The sequence below is a fragment of the Schistocerca serialis genome, chromosome 4, assembly GCF_023864345.2.
Source record: "Schistocerca serialis cubense isolate TAMUIC-IGC-003099 chromosome 4, iqSchSeri2.2, whole genome shotgun sequence".
Taxonomy (NCBI): domain Eukaryota; kingdom Metazoa; phylum Arthropoda; class Insecta; order Orthoptera; family Acrididae; genus Schistocerca; species Schistocerca serialis.
In genome coordinates, this window is record NC_064641.1 from 707,870,306 (window position 1) to 707,894,747 (window position 24,442).

The following is a 24,442-nucleotide window of genomic DNA, read 5'->3' on the forward strand; positions in this document are numbered from 1 at the left end:
CAGCAATACTGTTTGGCGTCGGGGGCTAAATTGAATGACAAGAAAAGTAAATTTATTAACCTCTGTGGCCTCCAGCATTTGCGAGTTGGCTACGCTCAGGAAGTCAGCGTCCACAAGGCTCTCGGCATCATATTGACGGCGTCCTCTTTACAGATGGCGGCGGCAAACTGGAGGGAAATAGTGCGTAAACTTCACGGTGCTCTCATTGACAATTCCCACAGAAGCCTCAATCAATTTGATCGGATTCATCTAGTCAACTCCTGTATTTTATCCAAAGCCTTCTACATGGCGCAGCTCCTGCCACTGCCTGCAGTCATTGCTAAGCAAATTATGTCGAAGGTAACCAATTTTATTTGGAGAGGAGAAATTTTTCGCGTGTCTGCCAAAACTGCGACACTCCACCCCCAGAATGGAGGGATGGGATTAGTAGATATTAAGGTGAAAGCGATGGCTCTCTATGTTACAAGGACGGCCGCTATAATTAACAATGATCCTTCCGGCATTACAGCGCAATTATTCACTGCCGTCAGGCCGCAAAGTCTTGACCCACCGCTGAATATTCAGCCCATCAGTTATCGGCTAAAACATATCAGAGATTATTACCTTTCACGGAGCTACATCAGTAAAGAGGTCATAAACTCTCAACATTTAACTGCACAAGCCATAATAGCGGACTGGAGACAACACGAAGGAACGAATCCATTGGCAATGAAGCTCGGTGGCATGAACTGGGATATCGTATGGCGCAATGTCAGTTCCGTGTCCTCAGTTCCGATGCTCGCACTGCCTGGTACAAAGCCATCAATGATGTGGTCAGCACGAACGAGAGGTTACATAAAATCGGGCTCAGTGACACCCCTCTCTGTCGTCGCTGCCAACTGACGGATACAGTTATCCACCGTTACACCTGCGGGGAACGTCTCCAGAACTGGGTTTGGCTTCGAGAAAAAATAGCTCTTATTACCAGGACTACAACCGCCAATGTTTCGTCAGCACTACTGTCTCGTCCCGATGTGCATTTTTATCCGCAGACGAAGAACAATGCCGTTTTGTGTTTGCTGGGTACCTATTCCAGCTACATCTTTAATAATTTTGGCGGTGACAATTATTTGGAATTCAAGATGTTTATGGCTATCGAATTCGTCAAAACCTGCACGTACCCGAATCATGGGAAACTCTTCCGCAATATGCTTAAAATAGCGTTTCATCGCATGGGTATCGGATAGGTCAACTGAGTGTGACGGGGTGAGGCCGGGCCGCGGGACACCGGTAGTGCCGCGAAGAGACCCCACTGCTTCTGTGTCGCGTCCGGACTCCCCCTCACACTGCGGCCTTCACTGACTCGCTGGACACTGGCTACAGGACCTTTCATTGAGTGAAATAAGAAGCTGTCTTTATGTTACGTTCATTCTTCGAGCAGCACTTCTACTATGCCCAAGGGCGAAGTCTTTTCGTTGTCATTTTCACCATTCCAATTTATTTTCATAGAAGATTAAGGGTTTCGTTTTTCTTAAAAAAAAAAAAAAAAAAAAAAAAAACGTGTTTAAGGCGTCAAAAGAAACTGGAAAAAACAAAACAAAAAAAAGTGGTAGAGTGTCTAGTTCGCATGCAGAAAGTCCTGGGTTCAAATCCCAGCTCCTCCAATTTTTGTTTCTCCGTGCAGCAGTACATGAAAACTTTTGCCTATCATCATATTCTACAAAATTCAGTGTACAAGATTCTTCCCCCAAGCAAGTGGATTTCGTACAGTTCGACCTCATGGCGGGAGGACGATGACCTGCAAGACCCTGGGCTGCGATCCCCCCCCATTGAAATGTTGCTCCAAAGCCTTCGATATGGCGTGCAGGGTGCATCTCAAACATGTATTTGCAACTCACCGCGACAATCGTCATTTGTTTTTTTCGAGATACTGAAAAATGAAGGGGGCACCCGGGATTGAACCGGGGACCTCTCGATCTGCAGTCGAATGCTCTACGACTGAGCTATACCCCCTTTCACGATATTTCTGTTCCCATAACTGAAGGAACAATATTATACTCTGCCTGGCTAAAGACGTCTAATCAAGCAAAATATTGCGTAATCATTATCTCTCAGTTATATATTAGCATTGAACGATATAAATATCAAAAATACTAGACACTTCGCGCCTGGAGAAAGTGCGAGTCGGCGCCTTCACCTTAATGTCAGAACGCGAAAATTGCACTAGTAGCTTTTTTCAAGCAAGTTCTGTTCGTCTGTTCTCCGTAATCGTTTGGTATCTGATTAAACTGACATACTCGCCTATGGCTTCCGTAAACGAAAATTTCCTTGTGACCCCGACGTGATTTGAACACGTAACCTTCTGATCTGGAGTCAGACGCGCTACCGTTGCGCCACGGAGTCGACGCTGCTTAGGTCTTGTCATGAATAGGTTCCTCGAACACTTACTGTACCGTTCAAACCTAAGAAATAATGACAGTAGGATCCACGAGACACTCGTCCCAGATGTACTTGCTCTGGCGGGGGTGTAACTCAGTGGTAGAGTGTCTGCTTCGCATGCAGAAAGTCCTGGGTTCAAATCCCAGCTCCTCCAATTTTTGTTTCTCCGTGCAGCAGTACATGAAAACTTTTGCCTATCATCATATTCTACAAAATTCAGTGTACAAGATTCTTCCCCCAAGCAAGTGGATTTCGTACAGTTCGACCTCATGGCGGGAGGACGATGACCTGCAAGACCCTGGGCTGCGATCCCCCCCATTGAAATGTTGCTCCAAAGCCTTCGATATGGCGTGCAGGGTGCATCTCAAACATGTATTTGCAACTCACCGCGACAATCGTCATTTGTTTTTTTCGAGATACTGAAAAATGAAGGGGGCACCCGGGATTGAACCGGGGACCTCTCGATCTGCAGTCGAATGCTCTACGACTTTTTTTTTTTTTTTTTTATTTTTTTTTTATTTTTCTTTCGGGCCTCCATCCTCCCCTTATAGCCCGTCACTTGCACTCGCCAAAATTGCCTTCATCGGCTAGCTTCAGTAGCTGTAATTGTAAGGAACTAAATGTCTCCTCATGAGACGGAAATGAAAATACTTCTTGATTGGTAGCCCTGACTCGCCGTAGGTGTACGTGGGGAATTTCAGCAGACTGGTGGCTTCAAAGTTTGTCTTCTCGGTGAATAGCTATTGCTGATGTATTCCGTTGTCGAAAATTCGTTTGTTCGGCCATCTCTCAAGTGTTATTCCTGTTTGAGCTGCTCGTAACTCCGAAGCCCCGGCCACCAATGTCTCCATGACATCCTACCAGGGTACCGTTTAGGTATTCTAACATAAAGAAAGTAAAAGAATAAAAGTGTCGCCCCTTTAGTATGGCAAATGCTATGAAAAAAAAATCATTAAAGATTTTTGCAATATAGTCACTCTATGTCAACGTTCGTAATAAAAAACAAGCATAGTTTTCTCTATATTTCGTCGTTCGTAGGAGTGTCTGGTGTTCCATCGTTAAATGTAACCAATATTCTTCTGTACTCTTCTCTTTCTCGGATAGTATGTAGTATACAGTCTGGCCCTTTAGCCAATTGACGGCACGTCGTTTTGTATTGGGATAGGGAACTTCGTCAGGGTTGAGTAGGCGTGTCGGTGTTATCGTTCTTGGTGACGTTCGCAGTATGCTTGCGAGTTTCCGTGTGCAGAGGGACCATATGTCCTGTACAGCGTCGCAAGTAAATCTATGCTCGTCTGTGTCAACTAAGTGACATCTGATACAATTGGGTGTTTCAGCCAGGTGAATCTTGTGTAACCTCGAATTGGTCGGAAATTTCCTATTGACTGCCATGTACCAAGTTGAGCGAACTGTAGATGAAAGAAGCGGGTCGTGAATGTTCTCCCAGACTTGTTTCCAGTTATAACCTCGACATTTCTCCTCCACTATATTGCGTGCTGTACTTTCCGTCAATGTGGCGTAAATCGCTTTGACTTTGTGTCGGTCTGCCTCTGGAATTCTTCGTTGTATGTAGCTAAGTTCTAGTATGAAATACCTGAAGTGACAGAGCGAGTTCAGAATGTGTTTTACATCTACAGGTGGATCCAGATTGGGAGGCACTATTTCATTCAAAATGTGAGCCGTCAGTGTGTTAGGTGATCTGTGCCACTGTTTGTATGTTTGACTAACATACAGGGCTTTTGCTTTGAGGTAGACATCCGTCAAATTGAGGCCTCCCTTCCAAACTGGTAGGGTGAGGGTTTCATACTTTACTTTAAATATCTGACCCCTGGTAACAAAGTGGCCAAGCGCCGCTAACATTTGTTGTGCCATAGTCTTTGGTAATGGCAGTACTTGGGCAACGTAATTTACTTTGGAAATTATGTAGGTGTTAACTAAAGCCACTCTTTGAATGGCATTTAGAGCTCGCAGGCTATGTTGCCGTATGCCAGCGCGCATTTTTGCCAGCAGTTTTCGATAGTTCAAGGCAGCCGTGCGGCGGACATTGCGTGTGTATTCAATCCCGAGGCAGGTGATCGTTTCCAAGCTTCTTATTCTTTCAGCAGCACCGAGTTCTAATCCGCGTCCAATGTGCATTAAGCCTGACTTGTGACGGTTGAGTTTCGCCCCCGATGCAGCTTCATACGTTGCTACAATGTGGAAAGCTTTCTCTAAGTCCTCGTCTTTCGTTACTACAAAACTGACATCATCTGCGTAAGCCTGGCAAATAATCTTCTGACCATGAATGAGCAGCCCTGGAAGGTCTTGCGTCAGGGAGTACAAGAATGGCTCGAGTGCTATGGCAAACAATGCCATCGACATTGGGCAGCCCTGTCGTACTGAACTAGCGATACTGATCGGCCTGCTTAAGCGTCCATTTACATTGATTTGCGACGTACCATTCATCAGGAGGGTTTTAACAGTATCAGAGATTTTCCGAGGAAAATGCATGGCGTCCATGGTGCGGAGGAGATAGGAATGGTTTACCCTGTCAAAGGCCTTTTCAAAGTCGAGGGACACAAGGGCACTTGGGATGTCACAGGCTTCGGCAATCGCTATGAGATCTCTATATGCAGTTAAAGTGTGGAAAATATTTCTATTGGGTCCAACGCACGTTTGGTAGTTGCCGGTAACGCTGGTAATTACTGAATTTAATCGATGCATAATGACACGTGCGAAAATTTTATAGTCAGTGTTAAGCAATGTTAAAGGCCGGAGATTCTCTACAGTTTTGCCTCCTGGAGTTTTTGGTACTAGCACCACTATCCCTTTACAAAAATCTTTCAAGCTATCATTTCGAATGTTCATAATATCATTACTGACCAGAGTCAACTTACTAATTAACTGTCGCCTAAATGTGTGATAAAACTCGGCAGGTAATCCGTCAGGACCAGGCGATTTATTTCTTGGGCTTCTGAGAATGGCGTCTGCCACTTCATCCTCGAGTATGTCTGAGGCGAGTTCTGCCGCCTGTTCCGGACTAAGTCTCCCCCACGCCCTGTCCGTAAGGACTCCCTGCGCTGCCACATCTATTGGTTTTTCAGCTAGTAACGCCGTAAAATGGTTATAAATTTCTTCGTGAATAGCAGTTTGTGTGTCGAAAAGGCGACCGTCTGCAGTTTTTAGCTCAGTCAGTATTTTCCTGTTTCGTCTTTTTTGCTCTTGTATAACGTGGTACATGGATGTTGTCTCCTCCCGCACTGCATTTTGCAGGCGTGTTCTCACTTGATAGCCTTCAGATTGTCGTCGCGTCAGTGTTAGGAGTGTCGCCTTGATTCTTTTGATCTGCATGTGATTGGCCACTACTGTATTATCGTCGGTATAAAGTTCTCGTAGGCACTGAAAATAGAATTCTATTGTGGTCCTCTGCCAGGCGTATTTCTCGCGAGAGTAACACTTCATCGCTTTTATTAGAGCTGGCTTTGCACATTTTAACCACCACGAAAAAGCCGAATTGTACAGTGGAAATTTCCTTTCACAATCTGCCCATGTGTGTTGGAAGACGGTGTGGCACCCTGGATCTGATAAATGGGAAACATTCAGTTTCCACGGGCCTCTCGCTCTATATGTACCCTGTTTTTCCATATTTATGGTACAGATATATGCTACATGGTCAGAGAATATAAGCGGCCATCGCTCCGCTTGCAATATATGGTTTCGTAAATTGGAAGTTGCATAAATTCTGTCAATGCGGCTGGCAGAATGGCTGGTGACGTGGGTAAAACCGGGCATGTCGCCGTGTTTAAGTTCCCACGTGTCGAGTAGGTTTAATTCTCGAACAATGTCCAGAAGTTCTATGGAAGTGTTAAAATGTGGCGTTTGGTCTTTGGGTTTCAGTACACAGTTGAAATCACCGGCAAATACGACTTGGCCTGTGCGGGTTGTAAAAAGCGGCACTATCTCTTCCTTAAAAAACTCCGATCTCTGGCGTTTTTTTCCCGTTCCAGAAGGGGCATAAACATTTATGAATCGGGTGTTGTGGATTGTCCCCGCAATACCTCTGCTGTTCGGCAGTCTGTCGACATTGGCTACGGCGATGCCTTCTTTGGTCAAAAGTGCAGTTCCGAGTTCACTGCCACGTCCCGGGTTGATTAACGCATTGTAACCTGTGATACGATCCAGATCAATGTCGGCGACCTCTTGCAACAGCGCAATGTCGACATCAGCTGCATATAAGAAATCCGTAAGATTCCTCAGATTTGACGTACTGCTGATCTTGTTGATGTTGACCGTGGCAACACGGTATGCCTGTAAGGGTGGCATGAGGGCAGAGGTATGCGTGGCGTTGAGCCGCTCCCTTAGGGATGACGGAGGGGCATCAATTAAAAGAAGTCGGGGTCGGCATCGACCGTCTGAAGAGCAGATTCAGTCTTCCGTTGCTCATGCGATTCCGTTTCCCGCACTTCTGACACTGTTTCTCGGTCTTGTCCCTGTACTTCGGTCATACCGTTGTCGTGAGAGCATTCTTCGACGTCGTCCGCCCAGTTACGCGGGTGGTGAGCTTCACGCGGATCTGCACTGCTATCTGGCAGGTGGCCACCTGTACCTTCTGTAGCTACCGACATCATCTTCGTCTGTGACGGGGAGGGTCTGTTGTCGGAGGCAGCCTCTGAGTCGTCAGTGCGGGACTTTTTGGATGTCTGGGGAGTTGCAGTGGAAACCTGAGACGTCACGTCGGTCATCTTCTGACGCACCTGATTGGCTTTCTCACGCAGTGGTTGCGCTTTTGTGTCAGCACCCTGTTGCGCGATTCGTCGCTTCTTCTGCTTTTTCGGGGAAGGGCACTTGGAGTTTTGAGCAGTGTTCTCCGGAGTGGCACAGTTTTCGGCCATGGGAAAAACTTCCGCCGCTTGCGGCTGTTCGAAGACGTTACAGACCTGGCTGCCACCCTGCGTCTCCTTACTTCCCTCCTTAACTTCCTGTAAGGAAGCTCCGAGGGTTTCCGGTACATTACTCGTCTCCATTGGTATGTTCTCCTCGTTGTGATCAGTGTATGCATCTAGGGTGAAATCGACGCTGAGTTCTGGAGCGGTGTTTACACGGGCGGCGGCTACGTAAGTGATCGGCAACGTAGAACTGGGGCCAGGCTGCTCACGCTCGCCAGTCGGGATCTGCGCTACGCGCCTCTGAAGACACTGAGCGCGGACGTATGCTGTAGAGCCACATCCCGAGCATGTCCGTGGTTGTCCGTCATAAATTACTATGGCCCTGTACCCACTGATAATGATGTAAGATGGAATATGCTTCAGCAATTCGAGTTTCACTTGCCGCACACCGTTTAATACTGGGAATATATGTTGCCCTGGCCATTTCTCAGCAACGTTGCTTATTACCGAACCATATTCCCGTAGTTTGGCGTTAATCTTCTCGGCAGTTACTTCGAAGGGCAGTTCAAATATTCTGATGGTTCGCAATCCCAAGCCGGCTTGCGTTAGTCGCACCTCGCCAACGTTTCCGTCTGAATGTTTGAACCTAAGAGATCCACCACAAGACGCAACAATTTGTTCACATCGTTCAGGCGTCACCAATTTCAAGTAAACGGTACTACTAACGATCGATAAGTGAATGCCAATTAAATCGTCAAGCGTTAATTTCATAACATCTCGCACAAATAGTTCTACCTCAAAGGATTTTGGTCTGGCAAATTTCGGGTCGAATGTCAACTTAAGAGTGTCTTTCCGTTCTGGTTGAGTCATGATTGCATTCGTGTATTCATTACCGAGGGTAGTGTTATCGCTGTAAGTGCGCACTCACCATGCACAGCGACCGCCGCCGGCAGCCACGAAGTAAACACGACCAGCCGCTCCGTACGTCCGCACCGCACGGCTGCCCGCGAGGGAATGCGACTGAGCTATACCCACTTTCACGATCTTTCTGTTCCCATAACTTAAGGAACAATATTATACTCTGCCTGGCTAAAGACGTCTAATCAAGCAAAATATTGCGTAATCATTATCTCTCAGTTATATATTAGCATTAAACGATATAAATATCAAAAATACTAGACACTTCGCGCCTGGAGAAAGTGCGAGTCGGCGCCTTCACCTTAATGTCAGAACGCGAAAATTGCACTAGTAGCTTTTTTCAAGCAAGTTCTGTTCGTCCGTTCTCCGTAATCGTTTGGTATCTGATTAAAGTGACATACTCGCCTATGGCTTTCGTAAACGAAAATTTCATTGTGACCGCGACGTGATTTGAACACGCAACCTTCTGATCTGGAGTCAGACGCGCTACCGTTGCGCCACGGAGTCGACGCTGCTTGGGTCTTGTCATGAATAGGTTCCTCGAACACTTACTGTACCGTTCAAACCTAAGAAATAATGACAGTAGGATCCACGAGACACTCGTCCCAGATGTACTTGCTCTGGCGGGGGTGTAACTCAGTGGTAGAGTGTCTGCTTCGCATGCAGAAAGTCCTGGGTTCAAATCCCAGCTCCTCCAATTTTTGTTTCTCCGTGCAGCAGTACATGAAAACTTTTGCCTATCATCATATTTTACAAAATTCAGTGTACAAGATTCTTCCCCCAAGCAAGTGGATTTCGTACAGTTCGACCTCATGGCGGGAGGACGATGACCTGCAAGACCCTGGGCTGCGATCCCCCCCATTGAAATGTTGCTCCAAAGCCTTCGATATGGCGTGCAGGGTGCATCTCAAACATGTATTTGCAACTCACCGCGACAATCGTCATTTGTTTTTTTCGAGATACTGAAAAATGAAGGGGGCACCCGGGATTGAACCGGGGACCTCTCGATCTGCAGTCGAATGCTCTACGACTTTTTTTTTTTTTTTTTTTTTTTTTTTTTTTTTTTTTTTTTTTTTTTTTTTTTTTTGTCGGGCCTCCATCCACCCCTTCTAGCCCGTCCTCACGCTCGCCAAAAGTGCCATCATCGGCTCGGCTTCTCCGCCATTGGCAAAAATCTCCTTTGAAAGAAAAAATTAATCATGTAACAAATGGATTCTCTTCTGTATCCATGTGGTTATTTGGTTAAGCCACTATACGTGATGTGGGAAGGAAAGCAAATGAAATCTTCTGGAGGAATGTGAGAAAACTCATCACTATCCGACGGAGACTGAATGTGTGAAAATAAACTTGTGATGCTGGATTCTTCCACAGCAAGAAGGAACAACTCTTCTCTTCCTCTGACAGGAGAAGGTCAAACATAACGTAAATACGTCTTCTTTTCAATAAACGAATCTTACTAATTAAATAAATAAGAAAAGAATAAGTTATAATTTGGATATTAGATCTACAAATTTCGACGGGGATCTTGTAGAACAGTCTCGCATTGCTCTCGACAGGAGAGGCATCATCCCCCAAAGCGTCACCCCTGTCGGGGTCGTCCGTTGCATATTCGTGGCCGTTCGATCGCCGCAAGTCGAATCCTAATTGCGACTAACATAGTTGTGAAAGGGCCATCCTTCAGAATTTTCTGACTGCGACGGCGCCCTGGAGGAATATCTCTCTACGTCAACATTCGGAGGAGAAAGAAAGCATATTTTTCTCTATATTTGTCTATTCGTTGAAGTTGCTGGTGTTGAGTTATTAGGTATAGCCAATAGTCTTCTTTATTTTTTTCTGGCGCCGATAATATATAATACACCGTCTGACCTTGAAGCCTATTGACTGCTCGTTGTTTAGCCGGGGGGTATGGAACGGCATCAGGAGTGAGGAGTCCAGCTGGAGTAATCATCCTAGGTGCAGTACGCAGCATACTTGAGAGCTTCCGTGCAAATAGAAGCCAGATGTCCTTCACATTTTCACATAGAAAGCGATGTTCGATGGTATCGAGGAGAGTACAGTGAACGCAGTTCGGAGTGACTGCCAAGTGGATCATGTGTAGTTTTGAATTTGTTGGTATGATCCTATTGACCGCCATGTACCATGTAGACCGCACCTGCGATGGTAAGTGTGCGTCATGAATGTTTTCCCAGATCTTGGCCCAGTTGCAGTCTCTATACTTCACTTCTATTCTGTTGCGCGGCTTACTGTCCGTCAGGCAGCTGTAAAGGGCTTTGACCCTGTAAAGATCATTCTCAGGTATGTTGCTTTGAATATAGCTGTATTCGAGGAAAAAAGTACTAAAGTGGCAAAATGCAGTCGGGATGTGACGTACGTTTACCGGAGGCGTCATGCTGGCAGGTGCAATTTCATTGAGAAGGTGGGCCGTTAAGGAATTTGGTGATCGTTGCCATTGTTTGTACATGTTGCTGATATATAATGCTTTCGCTTTGTGGTAAACATCAGTCAGATTTAGGCCGCCCTTTCCCAAGGGGAGCGTCAAGGTTGCAAATGGGACTTTGAAAATGTGTCCCCTAGTGACAAAGTGTCCGAGCGCTGCAAGCATTCGTTGTGCTATGACCTTTGGTATGGGTAGGATTTGCGCGACATAATTCACTTTAGAAACAATGTAAGTATTGACTAAAATCACTCTTTGGACGGCGTTGAGATTTCGCAAATGATGTTGCCGTATGCCGGCCCGAATTTGTGCCAACAATTTTCGATAATTAAGAGCAGACGTGCAGCGGATGGTGCGCGTGTATTCAATGCCGAGACATTTAAATGTTGTCATTCTTTTTAGTGATTGGCTATTGCCAAGTTCGAGTCCTCTACCAAGTTCCATAATGCCAGACTTTTTACTGTTGACTTTCGCTCCTGATGCGGCTGCATAAGTGGATATCAGCTGAAACGCGCGTTCCAAATCTTCATCTTTCGTCACCACGAAACTGACGTCATCCGCAAATGCCTGGCATACGATCTTCTGGCCATGTATGCGTATTCCCGGAAGGTCTTGCGCCAGGGAGAACAGTAAGGGTTCAAGAGCAACTGCAAACAAAGCCATTGACATCGGGCAACCTTGTCGTACCGACCGAGTGATGTGAATAGATTTACTGAGTTGTCCGTTGAGACAGATCTTGGACGTACCGTTTCGCAGCAGGAGTGTAACAGTGTCAATAACTTTCCGTGGAAAGTTCATTGCTGCCATCGCGCACAGAAGATATGAGTGACTGATTTTATCGAATGCTTTCTCAAAATCTAACGAGACTAGAGCGCATCGCATGTCGCAAGCGGCGGCTGTAGCTATGATATCTCTATATGCACTTAACGTCTGCTGTATGTTTCTAGAGTTCCCAACGCTCGTCTGGTAGGCCCCCGTGACAGTACTAAGTACCGTACTGAATCGCTGCATCATGACCCGCGCGAATATCTTATAATCGGTATTAAGTAACGTAAGCGGTCGGAAATTGTCGACTGTCTTTCCCGCTGGGGTTTTGGGTACCAATACCACTATGCCTTCACAGAATTCCCTTAAGATATCACTTCCAGCCTTTAAGATATCATTACAGACCAAGGTCAACTTTGGAACTAAATGGTGACGAAAGGTTCGATAAAACTCAGCCGGTAATCCGTCGGGGCCAGGCGATTTATTCTGTGGGCTCCCTCGAATGGCGTCCTCTACTTCATCTTCAGTTATGATTGCGGCTAGGCCGTCTGCTTCTGCCGTGGTCAATGTCGCAAAACGGCGTGCCAGAAGGACTTGCTGCGCCGCCATATCCACTGGGTGTTCCGTTAACTGTGCTGTGAAATGTTTATAAATCTCGTTTCGTATGTCGCGCTGTTGGTTTAAGAGTCGACCATCTGCAGTGTACAGTTCTGTCAATATCTTTCTGCGCCCCCTTTTCTGTTCGCGAATAACATGATACATTGATGTCGTTTCGTCCCGTACAGCGTTTTGCAGACGTGTCCTGACTTTACAGCCTTCCAATTGCTTCCGTTTGAGGGTTAGAATCGTAGCCTGTATTCTTTTAATATGCGTACGATTTGCTATTACTGTTGCATCTTCTCGATATAAATCTCTTAAACACTGAAAGCAAAATTCCAGGGTTTGCTTCTGCCAGGCACATCGATCTCGGGAATAATTCTTCATCGCTTTTGTTAAGGCGGGTTTCGCACATCTTACCCACCACGTAATGGCAGAATCGTACGCGGGAAACTTTCGTTCGCATGCTGCCCACGTATTGCGGAAGACTGTGTGACACCCGGGTTCTGGTAAACACGCTACATTTAGTTTCCAGGGTCCCCTTGCCCTGTACGTCCCTTGTTTGGCTAAATTGACGGTACATATATATGCCACATGATCTGTAAAGACAGTCGGCCATAGCTCTGCCTGCAAAACATGTTCCCTCATATTTGATAATGCGTAGATTCTATCGATGCGGCTAGCTGAGTGGCCAGTAACGAATGTGAATCCGGGCCTGTCACCGTGTCTAAGCTCCCACGTGTCTATTAAATTCAACTCTTCAATGAGAGTGCGAAGCTCGGCGGACGGATTGAAGTGCGGCATCTGGTCTTTGGGACTGAGGACACAGTTAAAGTCACCAGCGAATATAAGTTGTTCCGAAGGTGGTGAAAAAAGTGGCACAATGTCATCTTTAAAAAACTCTGCTCTCTGTCGGCGTCTCCCAGAGCCGGATGGGGCGTAGAGATTGATAAATCTAGTAGTATTGATAGTAGTCGCTATACCTCTGCCAGACGCCAGGCGCTCGACATGTGACATCACTATCCCTTCCTTAGCCATGATCGCGGTCCCTGGATCGGTGCCATGTCCAGGATTAGCGACGGCATTGTAGCCTGTGATACGGTCAAGGTTAATATTGGTCACTTCCTGCAGCATGATGAGATCAATGTCAGCGGCATAGAGAAAATCTTGAAGATTTTTTAAGTTTAGTGGGCTACTGATCTTATTGATGTTCAATGTCGCAATTCGGTAAGCTTGCAAGGACGGCATGAGAAACAGAGATCTAGTTGACAATAAGCCGAGTATGGATGTTAATGGCGAACATCATCTAAAAGAAGTCTACGTCATCAGCCACTGCGCCGACGCCGGCGGTAGCCGTTTGTTGCTGGTGGGACACATCAGCTTGAGCTTCCGATAACGGACTATCTGGACGTCGCCGATCCTTTACGAAATCTTCTGCCCGACCACCCTCTTCCACGTCCTCCGACAAATCACACACGAACCTGTCCGCTTGCATACCGCAATCCGAGAGCTTGGATACGTCAGATACAGGGTTCTGATCCATTGCATCTGTTATCGCAGGGTCGCCTGAGGGTAATCGCCCGTGATCAGTGTCCGATTCGTCCGTCCGGGATTTTTTTGTCGTTTTGCTGGTTGCCGACGACGGTGGTTCAGTCACTTCAGTCAGTTTCTGTCGTACGTGGTTCGCTTTTTCACGCAATATTGGCGCCTTTGCTTCTGCCCCTTGATGTGCTAGCCGGCGTTTCTTCTGTGATTTGGGAGACTGCGGGGGCTGGTGGCCAGCCAGCTCGTTCGACTCCACCCGGTCCACGTCGGACTTGTCGTCTCGAACCGGAACGCCCGCCGGAATACTGTCGGTGTCCGGTTGGTGCCCCTGCTCCGAGTGAGTATTGCCCCCCTTCGAGGTGTGTGAAGAAGGAACAGTTGGTACGTCGTTCGTATCCATCGGCGTGACGCCTTCCTGCACTTCGCGCAGACTCTCAAGCGAAACATCGAAACTCGGTTCCGAGGAAACGTTAGCCCGGGCGGCGGCGACGTAGACGTCGGGCCCTGCTGCTCACGCTCACCGGCCGGTATTTGCGCCACGCGCCGTTGGACACATTGAGCACGGATATGTTCGGTGGAACCACATCCCGCACAGGTTCTCGGCTGCCCATCATAAATCACAATGGCTCTGTAGCCACACACAGTGACGTAGGACGGAATGTGCTTCAACATATCAATCTTCACCTGCCGGACACAGTTTAACACCGGGAAAATGTGCATATTCGACCACTTTTCTGCCGTATTGCTAATGACCGTTCCATATTCCCTCAATTTAGCATTAATTTGGTCAGCGGATATTTCAAAGGGTAATTCGAATATTCGAACAGTTCTGACTCCAAGACCGGCAAGCGATACTCTGACATCACCAACATTGCCGTCAGAATGGTTAAACTTTAAAACTCCTCCACAAGATTGAATGACCTGCTCGCATTTCTCGGGTCTCAACAATTTTAGGTAGACCGTACTGCTGACGATAGATAGGTGAATGCCAACCATATCATCAATAGTGATTTTTATAGCGTCTCTAATGAATAACTCAACTTCAAAGGACTTCGGTCGTGCATAGTGCGGGTCAAAACTCAATTTCAATGTATCTTTCCGTATAAGTTGATCCATTATAATCGATGGCAATTCATCACTCCACACTACAACAACGCAGCAAAGCGCACACTTACCAAACAGCACGCGACCGCCACAGGCGAGAGCGTAAACAACCTGCGTCCGACCGCTACGGCCGCTGCCGGCTGACTGCGACTGAGCTATACCCCCTTTCACGATCTTTCTGTTCCCATAACTTAAGGAACAATATTATACTCTGCCTGGCTAAAGACGTCTAATCAAGCAAAATATTGCGTAATCATTATCTCTCAGTTATATATTAGCATTAAACGATATAAATATCAAAAATACTAGACACTTCGCGCCTGGAGAAAGTGCGAGTCGGCGCCTTCACCTTAATGTCAGAACGCGAAAATTGCACTAGTAGCTTTTTTCAAGCAAGTTCTGTTCGTCCGTTCTCCGTAATCGTTTGGTATCTGATTAAACTGACATACTCGCCTATGGCTTTCGTAAACGAAAATTTCATTGTGACCCCGACGTGATTTGCACACGCAACCTTCTGATCTGGAGTCAGACGCGCGACCGTTGCGCCACAGAGTCGACGCTGCTTCGGTCTTGTCATGAATAGGTTCCTCGAACACTTACTGTACCGTTCAAACCTAGGAAATAATGACAGTAGGATCCACGAGACACTCGTCCCAGATGTACTTGCTCTGGCGGGGGTGTAACTCAGTGGTAGAGTGTCTGCTTCGCATGCAGAAAGTCCTGGGTTCAAATCCCAGCTCCTCCAATTTTTGTTTCTCCGTGCAGCAGTACATGAAAACTTTTGCCTATCATCATATTTTACAAAATTCAGTGTACAAGATTCTTCCCCCAAGCAAGTGGATTTCGTACAGTTCGACCTCATGGCGGGAGGACGATGACCTGCAAGACCCTGGGCTGCGATCCCCCCCATTGAAATGTTGCTCCAAAGCCTTCGATATGGCGTGCAGGGTGCATCTCAAACATGTATTTGCAACTCACCGCGACAATCGTCATTTGTTTTTTTCGAGATACTGAAAAATGAAGGGGGCACCCGGGATTGAACCGGGGACCTCTCGATCTGCAGTCGAATGCTCTACGACTTTTTTTTTTTTTTTTTTTTTTTTTTTTTTTTTTTTTTTTTTTTGTCGGGCCTCCATCCACCCCTTCTAGCCCGTCCTCACGCTCGCCAAAAGTGCCTTCATCGGCTCGGCTTCTCCGCCATTGGCAAAAATCTCCTTTGAAAGAAAAAATTAATCATGTAACAAATGGATTCTCTTCTGTATCCATGTGGTTATTTGGTTAAGCCACTATACGTGATGTGGGAAGGAAAGCAAATGAAATCTTCTGGAGGAATGTGAGAAAACTCATCACTATCCGACGGAGACTGAATGTGTGAAAATAAACTTGTGATGCTGGATTCTTCCACAGCAAGAAGGAACAACTCTTCTCTTCCTCTGACAGGAGAAGGTCAAACATAACGTAAATACGTCTTCTTTTCAATAAACGAATCTTACTAATTAAATAAATAAGAAAAGAATAAGTTATAATTTGGATATTAGATCTACAAATTTCGACGGGGATCTTGTAGAACAGTCTCGCATTGCTCTCGACAGGAGAGGCATCATCCCCCAAAGCGTCACCCCTGTCGGGGTCGTCCGTTGCATATTCGTGGCCGTTCGATCGCCGCAAGTCGAATCCTAATTGCGACTAACATAGTTGTGAAAGGGCCATCCTTCAGAATTTTCTGACTGCGACGGCGCCCTGGAGGAATATCTCTCTACGTCAACATTCGGAGGAGAAAGAAAGCATATTTTTCTCTATATTTGTCTATTCGTTGAAGTTGCTGGTGTTGAGTTATTAGGTATAGCCAATAGTCTTCTTTATTTTTTTCTGGCGCCGATAATATATAATACACCGTCTGACCTTGAAGCCTATTGACTGCTCGTTGTTTAGCCGGGGGGTATGGAACGGCATCAGGAGTGAGGAGTCCAGCTGGAGTAATCATCCTAGGTGCAGTACGCAGCATACTTGAGAGCTTCCGTGCAAATAGAAGCCAGATGTCCTTCACATTTTCACATAGAAAGCGATGTTCGATGGTATCGAGGAGAGTACAGTGAACGCAGTTCGGAGTGACTGCCAAGTGGATCATGTGTAGTTTTGAATTTGTTGGTATGATCCTATTGACCGCCATGTACCATGTAGACCGCACCTGCGATGGTAAGTGTGCGTCATGAATGTTTTCCCAGATCTTGGCCCAGTTGCAGTCTCTATACTTCACTTCTATTCTGTTGCGCGGCTTACTGTCCGTCAGGCAGCTGTAAAGGGCTTTGACCCTGTAAAGATCATTCTCAGGTATGTTGCTTTGAATATAGCTGTATTCGAGGAAAAAAGTACTAAAGTGGCAAAATGCAGTCGGGATGTGACGTACGTTTACCGGAGGCGTCATGCTGGCAGGCGCAATTTCATTGAGAAGGTGGGCCGTTAAGGAATTTGGTGATCGTTGCCATTGTTTGTACATGTTGCTGATATATAATGCTTTCGCTTTGTGGTAAACATCAGTCAGATTTAGGCCGCCCTTTCCCAAGGGGAGCGTCAAGGTTGCAAATGGGACTTTGAAAATGTGTCCCCTAGTGACAAAGTGTCCGAGCGCTGCAAGCATTCGTTGTGCTATGACCTTTGGTATGGGTAGGATTTGCGCGACATAATTCACTTTAGAAACAATGTAAGTATTGACTAAAATCACTCTTTGGACGGCGTTGAGATTTCGCAAATGATGTTGCCGTATGCCGGCCCGAATTTGTGCCAACAATTTTCGATAATTAAGAGCAGACGTGCAGCGGATGGTGCGCGTGTATTCAATGCCGAGACATTTAAATGTTGTCATTCTTTTTAGTGATTGGCTATTGCCAAGTTCGAGTCCTCTACCAAGTTCCATAATGCCAGACTTTTTACTGTTGACTTTCGCTCCTGATGCGGCTGCATAAGTGGATATCAGCTGAAACGCGCGTTCCAAATCTTCATCTTTCGTCACCACGAAACTGACGTCATCCGCAAATGCCTGGCATACGATCTTCTGGCCATGTATGCGTATTCCCGGAAGGTCTTGCGCCAGGGAGAACAGTAAGGGTTCAAGAGCAACTGCAAACAAAGCCATTGACATCGGGCAACCTTGTCGTACCGACCGAGTGATGTGAATAGATTTACTGAGTTGTCCGTTGAGACAGATCTTGGACGTACCGTTTCGCAGCAGGAGTGTAACAGTGTCAATAACTTTCCGTGGAAAGTTCATTGCTGCCATCGCGCACAGAAGATATGAGTGACTGATTTTATCGAATGCTTTCTCAAAATCTAACGAGACTAGAGCGCATCGCATGTCGCAAGCGGCGGCTGTAGCTATGATATCTCTATATGCACTTAACGTCTGCTGTATGTTTCTAGAGTTCCCAACGCTCGTCTGGTAGGCCCCCGTGACAGTACTAAGTACCGTACTGAATCGCTGCATCATGACCCGCGCGAATATCTTATAATCGGTATTAAGTAACGTAAGCGGTCGGAAATTGTCGACTGTCTTTCCCGCTGGGGTTTTGGGTACCAATACCACTATGCCTTCACAGAATTCCCTTAAGATATCACTTCCAGCCTTTAAGATATCATTACAGACCAAGGTCAACTTTGGAACTAAATGGTGACGAAAGGTTCGATAAAACTCAGCCGGTAATCCGTCGGGGCCAGGCGATTTATTCTGTGGGCTCCCTCGAATGGCGTCCTCTACTTCATCTTCAGTTATGATTGCGGCTAGGCCGTCTGCTTCTGCCGTGGTCAATGTCGCAAAACGGCGTGCCAGAAGGACTTGCTGCGCCGCCATATCCACTGGGTGTTCCGTTAACTGTGCTGTGAAATGTTTATAAATCTCGTTTCGTATGTCGCGCTGTTGGTTTAAGAGTCGACCATCTGCAGTGTACAGTTCTGTCAATATCTTTCTGCGCCCCCTTTTCTGTTCGCGAATAACATGATACATTGATGTCGTTTCGTCCCGTACAGCGTTTTGCAGACGTGTCCTGACTTTACAGCCTTTCAATTGCTTCCGTTTGAGGGTTAGAATCGTAGCCTGTATTCTTTTAATATGCGTACGATTTGCTATTACTGTTGCATCTTCTCGATATAAATCTCTTAAACACTGAAAGCAAAATTCCAGGGTTTGCTTCTGCCAGGCACATCGATCTCGGGAATAATTCTTCATCGCTTTTGTTAAGGCGGGTTTCGCACATCTTACCCACCACGTAATGGCAGAATCGTACGCGGGAAACTTTCGTTCGCATGCTGCCCACGTATTGCGGAAGACTGTGTGACACCCGGGTTCTGGTAAACACGCTACATTTAGTTTCCAGGGTCCCCTTGCCCTGTACGTCCCTTGTTTGGCTAAATTGACGGTACATATATATGCCACATGATCTGTAAAGACAGTCGGCCATAGCTCTGCCTGCAAAACATGTTCCCTCATATTTGATAATGCGTAGATTCTATCGATGCGGCTAGCTGAGTGGCCAGTAACGAATGTGAATCCGGGCCTGTCACCGTGTCTAAGCTCCCACGTGTCTATTAAATTCAACTCTTCAATGAGAGTGCGAAGCTCGGCGGACGGATTGAAGTGCGGCATTTGGTCTTTGGGACTGAGGACACAGTTAAAGTCACCAGCGAATATAAGTTGTTCCGAAGGTGGTGAAAAAAGTGGCACAATGTCATCTTTAAAAAACTCTGCTCTCTGTCGGCGTCTCCCAGAGCCGGATGGGGCGTAGAGATTGATAAATCTAGTAGTATTGATAGTAGTCGCTATACCTCTGCCAGACGCCAGGCGCTCGACATGTGACATCACTATCCCTTCCTTAGCCATGATCGCGGTCCCTGGATCGGTGCCATGTCCAGGATTAGCGACGGCATTGTAGCCTGTGATACGGTCAAGGTTAATATTGGTCACTTCCTGCAGCATGATGAGATCAATGTCAGCGGCATAGAGAAAATCTTGAAGATTTTTTAAGTTTAGTGGGCTACTGATCTTATTGATGTTCAATGTCGCAATTCGGTAAGCTTGCAAGGACGGCATGAGAAACAGAGATCTAGTTGACAATAAGCCGAGTATGGATGTTAATGGCGAACATCATCTAAAAGAAGTCTACGTCATCAGCCACTGCGCCGACGCCGGCGGTAGCCGTTTGTTGCTGGTGGGACACATCAGCTTGAGCTTCCGATAACGGACTATCTGGACGTCGCCGATCCTTTACGAAATCTTCTGCCCGACCACCCTCTTCCACGTCCTCCGACAAATCACACACGAACCTGTCCGCTTGCATACCGCAATCCGAGAGCTTGGATACGTCAGATACAGGGTTCTGATCCATTGCATCTGTTATCGCAGGGTCGCCTGAGGGTAATCGTCCGTGATCAGTGTCCGATTCGTCCGTCCGGGATTTTTTTGTCGTTTTGCTGGTTGCCGACGACGGTGGTTCAGTCACTTCAGTCAGTTTCTGTCGTACGTGGTTCGCTTTTTCACGCAATATTGGCGCCTTTGCTTCTGCCCCTTGATGTGCTAGCCGGCGTTTCTTCTGTGATTTGGGAGACTGCGGGGGCTGGTGGCCAGCCAGCTCGTTCGACTCCACCCGGTCCACGTCGGACTTGTCGTCTCGAACCGGAACGCCCGCCGGAATACTGTCGGTGTCCGGTTGGTGCCCCTGCTCCGAGTGAGTATTGCCCCCCTTCGAGGTGTGTGAAGAAGGAACAGTTGGTACGTCGTTCGTATCCATCGGCGTGACGCCTTCCTGCACTTCGCGCAGACTCTCAAGCGAAACATCGAAACTCGGTTCCGAGGAAACGTTAGCCCGGGCGGGGGCGACGTAGACGTCGGGCTCTGCTGCTCACGCTCACCGGCCGGTATTTGCGCCACGCGCCGTTGGACACATTGAGCACGGATATGTTCGGTGGAACCACATCCCGCACAGGTTCTCGGCTGCCCATCATAAATCACAATGGCTCTGTAGCCACACACAGTGACGTAGGACGGAATGTGCTTCAACATATCAATCTTCACCTGCCGGACACAGTTTAACACCGGGAAAATGTGCATATTCGACCACTTTTCTGCCGTATTGCTGATGACCGTTCCATATTCCCTCAATTTAGCATTAATTTGGTCAGCGGATATTTCAAAGGGTAATTCGAATATTCGAACAGTTCTGACTCCAAGACCGGCAAGCGATACTCTGACATCACCAACATTGCCGTCAGAATGGTTAAACTTTAAAACTCCTCCACAAGATTGAATGACCTGCTCGCATTTCTCGGGTCTCAACAATTTTAGGTAGACCGTACTGCTGACGATAGATAGGTGAATGCCAACCATATCATCAATAGTGATTTTCATAGCGTCTCTAATGAATAACTCAACTTCAAAGGACTTCGGTCGTGCATAGTGCGGGTCAAAACTCAATTTCAATGTATCTTTCCGTATAAGTTGATCCATTATAATCGATGGCAATTCATCACTCCACACTACAACAACGCAGCAAAGCGCACACTTACCAAACAGCACGCGACCGCCACAGGCGAGAGCGTAAACAACCTGCGTCCGACCGCTACGGCCGCTGCCGGCTGACTGCGACTGAGCTATACCCCCTTTCACGATCTTTCTGTTCCCATAACTTAAGGAACAATATTATACTCTGCCTGGCTAAAGACGTCTAATCAAGCAAAATATTGCGTAATCATTATCTCTCAGTTATATATTAGCATTAAACGATATAAATATCAAAAATACTAGACACTTCGCGCCTGGAGAAAGTGCGAGTCGGCGCCTTCACCTTAATGTCAGAACGCGAAAATTGCACTAGTAGCTTTTTTCAAGCAAGTTCTGTTCGTCCGTTCTCCGTAATCGTTTGGTATCTGATTAAACTGACATACTCGCCTATGGCTTTCGTAAACGAAAATTTCATTGTGACCCCGACGTGATTTGCACACGCAACCTTCTGATCTGGAGTCAGACGCGCGACCGTTGCGCCACAGAGTCGACGCTGCTTCGGTCTTGTCATGAATAGGTTCCTCGAACACTTACTGTACCGTTCAAACCTAGGAAATAATGACAGTAGGATCCACGAGACACTCGTCCCAGATGTACTTGCTCTGGCGGGGGTGTAACTCACTGGTAGAGTGTCTGCTTCGCATGCAGAAAGTCCTGGGTTCAAATCCCAGCTCCTCCAATTTTTGTTTCTCCGTGCAGCAGTACATGAAAACTTTTGCCTATCATCATATTTTACAAAATTCAGTGTACAAGATTCTTCCCCCAAGCAAGTGGATTTCGTACAGTTCGACCTCATGGCGGGAGGACGATGACCTGCAAGACCCTGGGCTGCGATCCCCCCCATTGAAATGTTGCTCCAAAGCCTTCGATATGGCGTGCAGGGTGCATCTCAAACATGTATTTGCAACTCACCGCGACAATCGTCATTTGTTTTTTTCGAGATACTGAAAAATGAAGGGGGCACCCGGGATTGAACCGGGGACCTCTCGATCTGCAGTCGAATGCTCTACGACTTTTTTTTTTTTTTTTTTTTTTTTTTTTTTTTTTTTTTTTTTTTTTTTGTCGGGCCTCCATCCACCCCTTCTAGCCCGTCCTCACGCTCGCCAAAAGTGCCTTCATCGGCTCGGCTTCTCCGCCATTGGCAAAAATCTCCTTTGAAAGAAAAAATTAATCATGTAACAAATGGATTCTCTTCTGTATCCATGTGGTTATTTGGTTAAGCCACTATACGTGATGTGGGAAGGAAAGCAAATGAAATCTTCTGGAGGAATGTGAGAAAACTCATCACTATCCGACGGAGACTGAATGTGTGAAAATAAACTTGTGATGCTGGATTCTTCCACAGCAAGAAGGAACAACTCTTCTCTTCCTCTGACAGGAGAAGGTCAAACATAACGTAAATACGTCTTCTTTTCAATAAACGAATCTTACTAATTAAATAAATAAGAAAAGAATAAGTTATAATTTGGATATTAGATCTACAAATTTCGACGGGGATCTTGTAGAACAGTCTCGCATTGCTCTCGACAGGAGAGGCATCATCCCCCAAAGCGTCACCCCTGTCGGGGTCGTCCGTTGCATATTCGTGGCCGTTCGATCGCCGCAAGTCGAATCCTAATTGCGACTAACATAGTTGTGAAAGGGCCATCCTTCAGAATTTTCTGACTGCGACGGCGCCCTGGAGGAATATCTCCCTACGTCAACATTCGGAGGAGAAAGAAAGCATATTTTTCTCTATATTTGTCTATTCGTTGAAGTTGCTGGTGTTGAGTTATTAGGTATAGCCAATAGTCTTCTTTATTTTTTTCTGGCGCCGATAATATATAATACACCGTCTGACCTTGAAGCCTATTGACTGCTCGTTGTTTAGCCGGGGGGTATGGAACGGCATCAGGAGTGAGGAGTCCAGCTGGAGTAATCATCCTAGGTGCAGTACGCAGCATACTTGAGAGCTTCCGTGCAAATAGAAGCCAGATGTCCTTCACATTTTCACATAGAAAGCGATGTTCGATGGTATCGAGGAGAGTACAGTGAACGCAGTTCGGAGTGACTGCCAAGTGGATCATGTGTAGTTTTGAATTTGTTGGTATGATCCTATTGACCGCCATGTACCATGTAGACCGCACCTGCGATGGTAAGTGTGCGTCATGAATGTTTTCCCAGATCTTGGCCCAGTTGCAGTCTCTATACTTCACTTCTATTCTGTTGCGCGGCTTACTGTCCGTCAGGCAGCTGTAAAGGGCTTTGACCCTGTAAAGATCATTCTCAGGTATGTTGCTTTGAATATAGCTGTATTCGAGGAAAAAAGTACTAAAGTGGCAAAATGCAGTCGGGATGTGACGTACGTTTACCGGAGGCGTCATGCTGGCAGGCGCAATTTCATTGAGAAGGTGGGCCGTTAAGGAATTTGGTGATCGTTGCCATTGTTTGTACATGTTGCTGATATATAATGCTTTCGCTTTGTGGTAAACATCAGTCAGATTTAGGCCGCCCTTTCCCAAGGGGAGCGTCAAGGTTGCAAATGGGACTTTGAAAATGTGTCCCCTAGTGACAAAGTGTCCGAGCGCTGCAAGCATTCGTTGTGCTATGACCTTTGGTATGGGTAGGATTTGCGCGACATAATTCACTTTAGAAACAATGTAAGTATTGACTAAAATCACTCTTTGGACGGCGTTGAGATTTCGCAAATGATGTTGCCGTATGCCGGCCCGAATTTGTGCCAACAATTTTCGATAATTAAGAGCAGACGTGCAGCGGATGGTGCGCGTGTATTCAATGCCGAGACATTTAAATGTTGTCATTCTTTTTAGTGATTGGCTATTGCCAAGTTCGAGTCCTCTACCAAGTTCCATAATGCCAGACTTTTTACTGTTGACTTTCGCTCCTGATGCGGCTGCATAAGTGGATATCAGCTGAAACGCGCGTTCCAAATCTTCATCTTTCGTCACCACGAAACTGACGTCATCCGCAAATGCCTGGCATACGATCTTCTGGCCATGTATGCGTATTCCCGGAAGGTCTTGCGCCAGGGAGAACAGTAAGGGTTCAAGAGCAACTGCAAACAAAGCCATTGACATCGGGCAACCTTGTCGTACCGACCGAGTGATGTGAATAGATTTACTGAGTTGTCCGTTGAGACAGATCTTGGACGTACCGTTTCGCAGCAGGAGTGTAACAGTGTCAATAACTTTCCGTGGAAAGTTCATTGCTGCCATCGCGCACAGAAGATATGAGTGACTGATTTTATCG

General features: G+C 46.6%; 9 non-coding genes across 9 annotated transcripts; 4 read left to right on the top strand and 5 right to left on the bottom strand.

The window, feature by feature from the left end:
* Window positions 1–1,920: 1,920 nt before the first annotated feature.
* Trnac-gca (transfer RNA cysteine (anticodon GCA)) lies at window positions 1,921–1,992 on the bottom strand. Its single transcript has one exon. It is a non-coding gene; the product is annotated as a tRNA-Cys (tRNA).
* A 318-nt stretch (window positions 1,993–2,310) lies between these two features.
* Window positions 2,311–2,382, bottom strand: Trnaw-cca (transfer RNA tryptophan (anticodon CCA)). Its single transcript has one exon. It is a non-coding gene; the product is annotated as a tRNA-Trp (tRNA).
* Window positions 2,383–2,500: 118 nt separating this feature from the next.
* Trnaa-cgc (transfer RNA alanine (anticodon CGC)) lies at window positions 2,501–2,572 on the top strand. The gene has a single exon. It is a non-coding gene; the product is annotated as a tRNA-Ala (tRNA).
* A 6,064-nt stretch (window positions 2,573–8,636) lies between these two features.
* Window positions 8,637–8,708, bottom strand: Trnaw-cca (transfer RNA tryptophan (anticodon CCA)). Its single transcript has one exon. It is a non-coding gene; the product is annotated as a tRNA-Trp (tRNA).
* A 118-nt stretch (window positions 8,709–8,826) lies between these two features.
* Window positions 8,827–8,898, top strand: Trnaa-cgc (transfer RNA alanine (anticodon CGC)). The gene has a single exon. It is a non-coding gene; the product is annotated as a tRNA-Ala (tRNA).
* A 6,231-nt stretch (window positions 8,899–15,129) lies between these two features.
* Window positions 15,130–15,201, bottom strand: Trnaw-cca (transfer RNA tryptophan (anticodon CCA)). The gene has a single exon. It is a non-coding gene; the product is annotated as a tRNA-Trp (tRNA).
* A 118-nt stretch (window positions 15,202–15,319) lies between these two features.
* On the top strand, window positions 15,320–15,391 carry Trnaa-cgc (transfer RNA alanine (anticodon CGC)). The gene has a single exon. It is a non-coding gene; the product is annotated as a tRNA-Ala (tRNA).
* Window positions 15,392–21,610: 6,219 nt separating this feature from the next.
* Window positions 21,611–21,682, bottom strand: Trnaw-cca (transfer RNA tryptophan (anticodon CCA)). The gene has a single exon. It is a non-coding gene; the product is annotated as a tRNA-Trp (tRNA).
* Window positions 21,683–21,800: 118 nt separating this feature from the next.
* Trnaa-cgc (transfer RNA alanine (anticodon CGC)) lies at window positions 21,801–21,872 on the top strand. Its single transcript has one exon. It is a non-coding gene; the product is annotated as a tRNA-Ala (tRNA).
* Window positions 21,873–24,442: the final 2,570 nt, after the last annotated feature.